We start from the raw sequence: 10570 nt of genomic DNA on the forward strand, positions 1-10570 counted from the left end.
GTGTGTGCAATTCCCACCTGGACTCCATCACATTCTTTTAGCCAAGTAAGGGAACCTCTGGTTCAATATAACCAGCTCTGCATATCTCAGTGAATAGGGTTGAAGAGAGAGGCAAGGGGCATCGTTTCCCTGGACAGCACAGCTTGTCAGTCTCCCACAGAAGTCACTCAACAACCACTGTGATCTCCCTCTACTACACAGGATGGAAATCTCTAGATTACATTTCCCCTACTCCCTTAATGTTTCAATGCAGCAAAGTGCCCACAGGTTTGGAAGCCCAAGGGAGAGCTGACCTGGTAGGCCAGGAAGAGGCGTCTGGTTCTACAAGGCCAGCCAGGGTGAGGTGTTGACATTTAGTCCTGGGCTCCTGGCATCCAGGTGCCAAGAGGCAGGTGGTGCTGGCAGTGTAAACTGGAGAGAACCCATGCCTCCCCAGGCCACATTGTTCCTGGCTTTGTGACATTCAAGCCCAAAGCATATCAGGGACTTAAAATTGACTTAATCGCTGGAAAACAAAATGCTCAGTAGAAGCAGCAGCCAGACCAGCTTTCGTGAGGGGAAATCCATGTTGCTGGGCTTGAAGATGGCCTGCATTTCTGCTGCCATGGCCACTGTGCTCTGGGGTCATTGGGCAGTGCTGGAGTGCCCGAGGAGGAAGCAGGCACACGCGCAGAGGACAGGCCAACTTTTCTCCTGCTTACTGAGTGCTACATCTGTAGTGAAGGGCTTTCAATGGGCATTACAAAGAACTAAATAGATCCATTCTGATATGGCCCAGTCTGCCTCTCAAACATTGCTGTCACCAGCCTTGTGTTCTTTCTTGGTCCTGCTAAACCCCTGGCTGCTGAGCTAGACCACCAGCTCCTGACCATTAACTGGTAATATCTGCACTGCAGGTGATTTCTCTTTTCAGATGTTTTAGTTTGTTTTCTGTTGCTATAACTGAATATCACAGACTGAGCAATTGATAAAGAATAAAGTTTTAGGGGCTGGGGATTTAGCTCAGCAGCACAGTGCCTGCCTGGCAAGTGCAAGGTCGTGAGTTCGATTCCCGGTACCGGAAAAACAAAACAAAAAAAAAACAAAATAAAGTTTTATTCAGCTCATGGTTCAAAGGCTGGGAGCTTCATCTGGTGAGGTCTTTCTTGCTGAGGTGAATTCTCGTGGTGTGGACTTGGAAGAGTCGAAAGGTGGCACAGGGTACCATGTGTGAGACAGAACACACTAGTGCAAGTCTCTCTTATGAGCCACAGTGCCAATGAATTAGGGCCCCATCCTTACAACCTCATTTAGTCTTAACTGCCTCCCCAGCTCACTTCTAAATATCAGATTAAATTTTCATCCTTTTAAAAACTCCACAGTGGGGATTATATCTCAAAATTTGCTTTGGTGCAGATAAACCATAAAAGAGAAACACCTGAAATTCTGCCTTCTGGAATATTCCCTTCTCTGTTAATCCTCAGAGCCACCCCTGAGTAGGGCTGGAATGTTGTCATTGTCCCCTTGTGGCTGGTGCTGCCCCATTATGCGGGCCATCTGCTCTGTCAGCTGGACGTACAGAGTTTCCCTGAGGTGCAGACTGAGGAAGAGGCAGCAGTGGGGCAGAAGTGGACGCACCATGCAATTTGTTGTCTTTAATTTCTGCTCAGGCCCAATCTTACACTGTATGGAAAATGTCCACTGGATCATGTGAAGCAACCCAATTTGGTAACCAAGTCTGTGTCCTCTGGGGGGCCTGGATTCTAACCAAGCTCTGCCATGCATTAGGTAAATGACCGTGGGTAAACTGCTCACCCTTGTCTGCTGCAGTCTTCTCATCCAAAATAGGGATAATCTCAATACCTGGAGCACCATCTCCCAGAAATGTGGTGGGGATTAGAGGATGTGTTACAGTGCTTAGAACAGAGCCTAGCGCATTGTGCGCATTCTAAATGTTGGCTGACATATGGCTTGGTGGCTCAGATAACCCCATCTATGATGGATGTCTGTCACATGGTTCCCTGCTTCTCGTGGTCAGGCTGCTGTGTTTATAAGTGTTCAGCAAGAAGCTAAGACCTGCTTCTCAGAAGCAGGACAGTTAAAAGCTACTGGGTTTGTGGCCTGGCTGCAAAGTGCTGAGGGCCTTTGCTGTGCCCCCCTTTTCTGGATGCCAAAGTGGTGTTCAGCAGCTGTGTCTGTGCTGGTGCTGGGTGCACACAGGCCCGCCGCTTGCAGGGCAGGGCCTCCCGGGCCAGCTGGGAAGGCACCTCTTGCTTCGTGCTATGCTCAAAGCTGGTGGCTCCTCAAGTTACTAAAGAAATGAGCTGAAGCAGCAAGTCTAAATTGGGCCTCCTTATCACTTCTCAGTCTTTTGGCTAAGGTCAAATGTAATCTGGCCTCCAAGAATCCAGAAGAAGTGCCATTATATAGTACTTCCCATACCCAAGTACAAGAGCTATAAAGAAGCTGAATGTGTAAATAATGTTTTTTTGTTTTGTTTTGTTTTGTTTTTGTCTTTTTGAGACAGGGTCTTGCTATGCAGTTCAGGCTGGTCTTGAGCTCACTTTATAGCCCAGGCTGGTCTTGAACTCAAAATGATCCTCCTGTCTCAGCCTCCTGAGTGCTGGGATTACAGGCGTGTGCCCCCACGCCTGGCAATAATAAGTTGTTAAATAACTAGGAAGTGATAGATTTTTGAGTTATTACTTTTGTATATACACATCATTTATTTAACTGTAAGTACAAATAACTTAAGTTTTAATAATGGTTGTATTGCCAGGCATGGTAGTGCATGCCTGTAATCCCAGCACTTGGGAGGCTGATGCAGGAGGATTGCTGCAAGTTTGGGGCCAGCCTGGGCCACAAAGTGAGTTCAAGGCCAGCCTGAACTGCCTGGTGAAACCCTGTCTCAAAAAAAAAAAAAAAAAAAAAAAAGAGGTTGTATTTACCAACCAGCTCACTCAGCTCCTGAGAATTTGTCAGTAGACTTTTATGAGATGGTACAACCTGTCTGCAGCACATCTGTGGTTATAAGGTTCAAGGCCAATGACAGATGCTGGGGGTGAAGAGAACAGGTTTTCCCAGTCCCCAACAACGATTTTCACAACCATCACCAGAGTCTTCATGGGACATGGGAAAGCCTCACCCCATGTTGTGTCAGGAGAATTTCTCTGGTGAGGAAAACTGCATCAGTTCAGGTCTGCTGAGCAGCAGACAGTGTGATGGGATTTGATGTCTGGGAGCTGAGTGAGGGGAAGGGATGGGAAAGGTAAGGAGAACTGTTAGATTGTGATGCCCCTGTGACTCTGCGAAAGGAAGCAGGGTGGGTGTATGGAGAATCCTGGGCCTTGGCACAGTTCAAATGCCGTTCCCATCTGCCTGCTGGTGAATCAGATTGAAGGTGCTACCAGGAGGAGCCTCTCCTCGTGCCATGACAGGGCTGCCTTGCTGCTTCTGCTGGGTCTGTGACCCACGTCAGGTGCCGGCAGACCTGACAGTGATGCCTCAGAGGGCTGACAGTTTGGGGCACACAAGGCCACCTGTGTCTTCCTGCTCGCTTCTCTTTCAGCAGTCAGGGCATCACTCTTTCCTGGTCAATGCCGTATCTTCACATAAGAGATCTGAAAAGCTGTGAGTTCAAATGAAATTTTGTTTTATTTTACTATTACCTTTGGTGCTGAGGACTGGACCCCAAGCCACACACATGCTAAGCACACATTCTGCCACTGAGCCTTGAAATCCAATTTGTAGCCAATCAGGTAGAGGGGGTGGCATCTAAAATGGACAGGGGAGTCTGGGGAATAGCCCTCAGCCTGTGGAGTCTGGGTTAGAGGACACATAGCTGGTGTGTGTGTGTGAAATTCTCACACATTTGATCACAGAAGTCTTTTGTATTAATTGTGGTGTAAGAGCAGAAAATTTTTTTTTCATCATCTGGGGAAAGTAGACAATGCATTTACTGAACTGGATGAGGCAGCCAAGATTTTCCTCTGAAATGCAGAAGGTACCGCCCAGGTTCTCCCTGCTGCTTACGGTAAAATGTAGGAAGGAGCAAATGTGCTAAAAGGGCAGTTCAATAAAAAGGAACCAGAATGTTATGCCTTTGAAAGTTGTTAGACTCTCAGATAGCAAATGATATTTAAATTAAGAAAGAGCTCAGAGCAGAGGTCAAATCCAGAATACTTCCAGGGACATGGTCTAAAGGTGAATCCATGAGTGGGACTGCTAAAGCCTTTGATAAGACCCCAGGGCTGGGGATATAGCTCAGTGGCATAAGTGCCTGCCTGGCAAGCACAAGGTCCTGTTCGATTCCTGGTACCAAAAAAAAAGATAAGACCCCAGAAAGAACAAAAGTGGTGCCTCAGAGCACCATCCAGCTGGACAAGAGGCCCCTTACGGTTTTTACAGGTGCTGCACACAGACTCTCTCCCTCAAACAAGAGTGTTTCTTAGAAGCTGAAGAGGTTTGCTATTCATCAGAAGACCATGAAAGAGAAGGGCTTATCTTACAGGGCTTTGGGGACCTGACTTTTCTTTCTTTCTTTCTTTCTGTATTGGGGGTCGAATCTAGGGCCTTCACACAGTGATATCCAAGCCCTTTTTTGTTTTTAAATTTTGACACAGGATCTCACTAAGTTGTTAAACTGCCCAGGTTTGGCTTGCAATCCTCTTGCCTCAGCCTCCCAGAGAGCTGGGACTACAGGTGTGTGCCACCATGCCTGGCTGGGACTTGGCTTTTGAGTAGTAGTGTGGACCCAATAAAATTCACAGGAAACCCGCAGAGTTTTCCAAAGAATTATGTTGGCATAGCCAGCGCCAGCTTGGAGCAAAATGGTGAGAGACAGTATAAAATGAAAGAACTCTTTGGATCCCCAACATTCTGTAGGCAGAAGCAGGCTGAGGGGGCGCCTCGGCTGCAGCTCCGTGCTTGTATGGTAGAAGAGATGACAGAACCAGAATGGAATCAGAGGCCGTGGAGAATGAGTCTCAGGCAGATGCTGGACAGAGTTCCTGATCGAGCAAGGTCCAGTGAAGTCGTGTTTGGTTCCCAGAACACCTGTGCGGTAGTGACCCCTGTGTGCCCCCAAATACCCACTTGGAACAGCAGTGTCTGCGGGAACACTCTGTGTCCAGGGGATTCTGGGGAGTACGGGTAACTCACTTTTTTGTTCCCAGGTCCCTGGGTTACAAGTAAACATGGTAGGATAACTGTACTTGAGGACTCATACCTCGTGTGCCTCTGCACCAGGACCTGGTCTATGTTCTAACATTCTGGATTCCTTTATAGGCTGATGCTATAAAGGAGTGAGGTTTGGGGGAGATTTTGTAAGTACCTTTTGTATCTGAGAGGAATGTAAATAATTTGTGGCTAGATGACAGGTTTGTTTCATTGTTAAAATATGCTCACAAATTCTTTGATTCACTTTCCTTCAGGAGGTGGAGCTTAATTCTCCTCTTAAAGCAGCAGAGGTGGCAGTGTGTGGTTTCCGAGATGAGGTCCTAAGGAGCACTATGTTCTTCTGTGTTGACCCTGCCTCACCTGCTCCAATGCACTTTCTCAGTGTAGCGACGCTGATACTCCAGACAGGACTGTTCTTACTACTGTCTGTAGGGAAGGGCTGCCCTGTGCACCACCCTTGGCCTGTGTACACTTACACTTCCCAGAAGTTGAAATGCTGTATCAGGAGTGAACACACACTTGTACAATTGCTTGTTCTATTTTTGGTTTTCTTTCTTTAGATTGCTTGAAACAGGGTCGCACTATGTAGTTGAGGCTGGCCTTGAACTCACTGTGTAGCCCAGGCTGGCCTCAAACTTGCAGCAATCCTCCTGTCTCAACCTCCTGTGTGCAGGGATTACAGGTATGAAGCAACTATGCCTGACCTGTTTTGGTTTCCTTAAGGCTTTGGGTATGTAAAACTAAATTGCCATAATTTTGTATCTTTCCCTCTTTCACAGGTTAAATAAAGAGTTTCCTTTTCCTTGACACCTCTTTGTCAACATCAAGTTTCATCTTTTAAAAAAATAGTAATGCTGCCTGTTTGATAGATGAAAATTAGTCCCTTATCTTCATTTGTATTTTTTAAATTATTGGTAAGTTTGAACACTTAAGACACGATTTTGGTCTGTTCATTTCTTTGTGACTTGGCCTGTTTTGTTGGGCAGCTCAGGGTCTGCCTCCCATGTGAGGGGGTCCGGCAGGGACGAACATGTGGATGGGGCTGGGGTAAAGACCATCCCCAGCAGGAGCCCAGGGCATGAAATTTTCCCAGTAGAAATTCATTTTTGGGTTTGTCCTCCCTCTGGGTTTACTTTTGAACATCAGACAAATGCACACTAAAGTACTGATGAAACTTCTGCCTTCCTCTTGACAGAAGTTAGCAGCTAACAAAGAATAGGAGCAGTGCCATGGTTGGGTGGTAGCCAGTTAAAGAACAGTACTGAAGAGGAAGAAGACAGGCAACAGGAGGTAAATGACACCCCCAAACTGTCCTCCTCGGGGGTTTGTTTGGAAAATCTACCCCATTTTCTCCCAAGAAAATAACAGTCTACTTGAAGAAGGAAGGAAGGAAGGAAGGAGGGAGGAAGGGAGGGAGAAAATAAGGAAAGAAAAAAGGTGTCTTAGTCACTCCGGTCACTGTGACTTAACACCCAACACCCACAGCTTAAAGGAGAAGATGTTTTCCTTGGCTCATGGTGTCAGCCATGGTCAGCCGGCTCCAAGGCAGGAACAGCATGGCAGAGGGGTCTGTCGGAGGAAGAGCTGCTCACCCCATGGCAGCCAGGAAGCAGAGTGAGAAGGGAGTAGCTGGGAACAAGAATGCATCCTTCTAGGTCACTTGTCGGCGACCCACCTCCAGCCAGGCCCACCTCCTAACAGCAAGGCAGCTATGAACTCATCCACAGACTGACCCACTGATGAGGACAGCATCCCATGATCCAGTCACTTTCCACACGTGAGTATTTGGAGGAACATTTTAGATCTAAACCATAAGAAGATAGGAAGGAAAGAAGGAGGGGAGGGAGAGAGGGAGAGAGAGGAGGGCAAAGAGGAAGGGTGGTGGGGAGGGGGGATATCTGGATGTATTTGCTATAATTTTGGTAATACCATTGCTGATGTTCATTTATTCAATCAGTACACATCTTGAGCCCTTTGTAGGTAGGACCCCAGGCACTCTACAGGACACCGTTTTTTATGGCACTAGTACATTTTCTTAGCTGTTTTCCCTCCACGTGTGGCTGGGTGGCCTCTGGGCTGTACCTGTTGAAGAATGGTATTGCTAGGTCATGTGGTAGATGCATGCTCAATTTCGTAAAACTCTTTCAAATTGTACCTGTTTGCTTCCCGAGAAGGAGTGCCAACCTTCTTTCTAGTATTTGCCTCTCTGATGGATGCAAGATGGTTCAACATCAGTGTTTTAACTTGCATTTATTTGACTCCCAGGGATTTGGGCCTTGCTGTATCTGCTCACTTCATTCAGCTGAACATTCCTGTGTGTACCTATGCCCAGGCACCAGGAAGAGAACACCTTGTCCATTTTTATTTGTATCTCATGTCAATTTCTTTGTATATCTGGAGGTTAATCCTTCGTCAGTTTTAGACAAAACAAACATCTCCCTGTAGTCTGAGTTTATCTTGTAACTTTATTTACGGTACACTTCATTAGATACCATATATCAAAAGAGGTTTATTTTGATGATGTCAGAATTTTTTTCCCTCTTCTGTGTTAGGCAATGTCACAGTGATAGTTCTTTGATTTTGTTCTTCTAGCTCTGGAGTTTTGACATTTATGTTGAGGACTTTATTGAACCAGTGCTGCACCATTTTATGTGGTGCAAAGTACTAGCCCAGCTTTACTTTTTCCTCCACACAATGAGCTAGTTTTTCCAACACAGATTCCCTTTTGCTAAAAGGTTTCGTCATTTAGCAGGGTGCTTGGCTTGGCTCTCTTCTAGAATGAAGATGAGTCAGAGTCTTGCAAACAGTTGTGGTCAGAAAATGTCTCCATGAAACCCGAAGCCGGGTGGCTCCAGCGTGACTGCTCTGCAGAGAGGCTTTGCTTATGGCTAATGCGCGGAGGCCCAGGAGCAAAGGTCTGACAGCAGCAGACAGGTGCTGGGTGACACACACATTTCCCTAAGGAGGCAAGGCTTGCAGAGGGCGGAATCACAAAGCAAGAATGTGTCTAAAATTCATCATAAATGTAGGGGGACTTCCAAAAAGGTGATATTGGGGTGTCACACACCCCAGTTTGCACACTTACTTCTAAAATGAATGTCTTAAGATTTGGACATGGTTTAATAGCCCCCAGGACTGAACATAGCTTGAGTTTCAGAGCATGAGTCCCGGGGTCAGAACACTGGGTTCAAATCCCAGTTTGGTCACTCATCAACTGAGTGACCTTGGAAGATGACTCCCTGGGGGTATTGCATGAGGTAATCCCTATAAAGCACCTTGATGCTAGCAGATACCAGTATTTAGTAAACAAAAACAACAAGAACTGACATTCCAGGGAATATGAAGAATGAACAAGCTTTGGCCCTCAGAGAGTTCATGGTCTAACGCGGGGTGAGGCAAGCTACAAAAATACTTATACCATGAGAGGCCTCATACAGTGGACCTTGACTTAGGAACCCTAGGGCTGGTTGTAACTCAAGTTGTCAACTGAAGGCTCTGGCTCCTCCGCACAGCCTCCGAAGTCTCTCTCCGTACACAGGTGGGTCCCAGTGTTCTCAGAGAGACACTGCCCTGGATTTCTCAATTAACCCCACACAGGAAAGGATGTTGTAACGTCCCTCCCAGAACTCTTTAAGGGTTAAATCTGTGTCTGAGGCCATCTGGAAGCACAAGCGGCCACATTCGGGTCCTAACTCAAGACTGGTTGTTAAGTTCACACTAAAATTCCAATCATAACCCAAGTTGTTTTTTCGTCAAACCTGTCGTAACTGGAGGGTCCACTGTATTTTTCTCCTAGAAAGTTACAGAGTGTGATCAGAATGTCAGTGTGAGGACAGCCTGGGTTCAGGAGCTCAGGAGACGTTTTGGGGAGCAAAGTGGTGCTAGGAAATGGGCTGAGCCGAGGAAGGTCCTGGCAGACCTCCAGAGTGGCCGGCGATGAATGATGGAGAGAAGGGAGGAGCTGGTCAGGGCAGCGTCAGAGCCAATGTCGAAGGTTAGGATGGGGCTGAATTTCACCTGGCAGACAAGGGGCCTTGCTGGGCCACTTCAGGGGGTTAAACCGGGAGTGGCCGTGGAGGCAGGGCGCAGAGCAGAGGGAGTGCTCTGATGACAGGCGGTGAGCACAGTGGTCTGGACAGACACAGGTGAGGATCCTGAATTACAACGCGGGGCAAGGAAAACACTGCTTCCTCTCTGCTGTGCTCAGAGCTTTACTTCTGGCCACCAAAATGAGGGGGGACACCTCCTCAACTCTCCGTGTAGCTCAGTTGCTGTCCTGCAGCTAAATCCAGTTCTGACCCTCCCCACCTGAGTTATGTCGGATCACAGGTTTAAAGTGCTCAGTTCCTCAACACGGACTCCGTTCAAACGCCAGCCCCAACTCCGGGCCTCCCTGCTCTTACCGCTGCCTGTAATTGCAGGGATTGCACCACCTTTTCCTCAGATCTGATGATTGCTAGAATGGCTCACAGAACTTGGGAAACACTTATGTTTCCTGTTTTATTATAAAGCATTTTTGGATGCGCTTTGTCCCCAAACCCACCGTGGAATCCTTAATTAGCTGAAGAGCAAATCTACCCGACAAAAGGAGAATCTCTGTGTTGGGCTAAAAGATGCACAGAGAACCGACGCAAGGCAAGGAAGCCAGCAAGGCTGGGGAGGTCGGATGGAGATGAGCCCAGGTGCTGTGAGACCAGGCCAGGAAGGCGTTAGCTCCGAGATCTCCAGCAGCTGGGTCTTGAGCTAAGGGCTGCTGCGATGGAGGTGTCCACAGGCATCGCGGGGACCACTGGTGTGAAAGTGGCCCGTGGGGGCTAATTGTTTAGTTTAGTTGTGTTTGTAGCAGTGGGAAAGATATGGTTGCCACCTACCCAGAAGGGCGTAATGCCAGCGAGTTGTAGGCTTGGAGAGGAAGAGGGAGAGGTGCATCCCTGAAGGAATGCTCCCGATCTTGTCATTGTGCGACACACACACACACAGCCCGCCCGTGACGCCCCCGCAGCTGTGCTGCTTCCAGCGAGGGACTGCAGGGAATTTGTCCCGCCAGAGGGAGATCGCCAGCAACTACGCGGAGGCGGGTGCTCTCCAGCTGTGGTCTTCAGCAGCTGGATTGGAAGGCGCGGGGCGGGGAGGGCTCATCAGCGCGAGATGGGCTCGCAAAGCCAGCGCAGCAGCCCCGCACGAGCCGAGGGAGAGCATGTGTCACGGTGCACAGGTCGCAGCTGTTGGGTGAGGATTCCATCAAGCGCGTACAGAAGACGTTCCAATACTGAGCGCTTAGTAAAGGGTTGCTAATCTTACGATCACGCTAATCGAGCTTGGGCGGCGCCGCGCTCCTCCGTCCCTCCCCTCCCCTCGCCCGAGAGGCGGTGCAAGGGGCGGGCCCCCGGAGGACGCCCGGCCCGGCCCGGGC

This window comes from Chinchilla lanigera, unplaced genomic scaffold (genome assembly GCF_000276665.1).
Source record: "Chinchilla lanigera isolate Chin_1 unplaced genomic scaffold, ChiLan1.0 scaffold00032, whole genome shotgun sequence".
Lineage (NCBI taxonomy): Eukaryota > Metazoa > Chordata > Mammalia > Rodentia > Chinchillidae > Chinchilla > Chinchilla lanigera.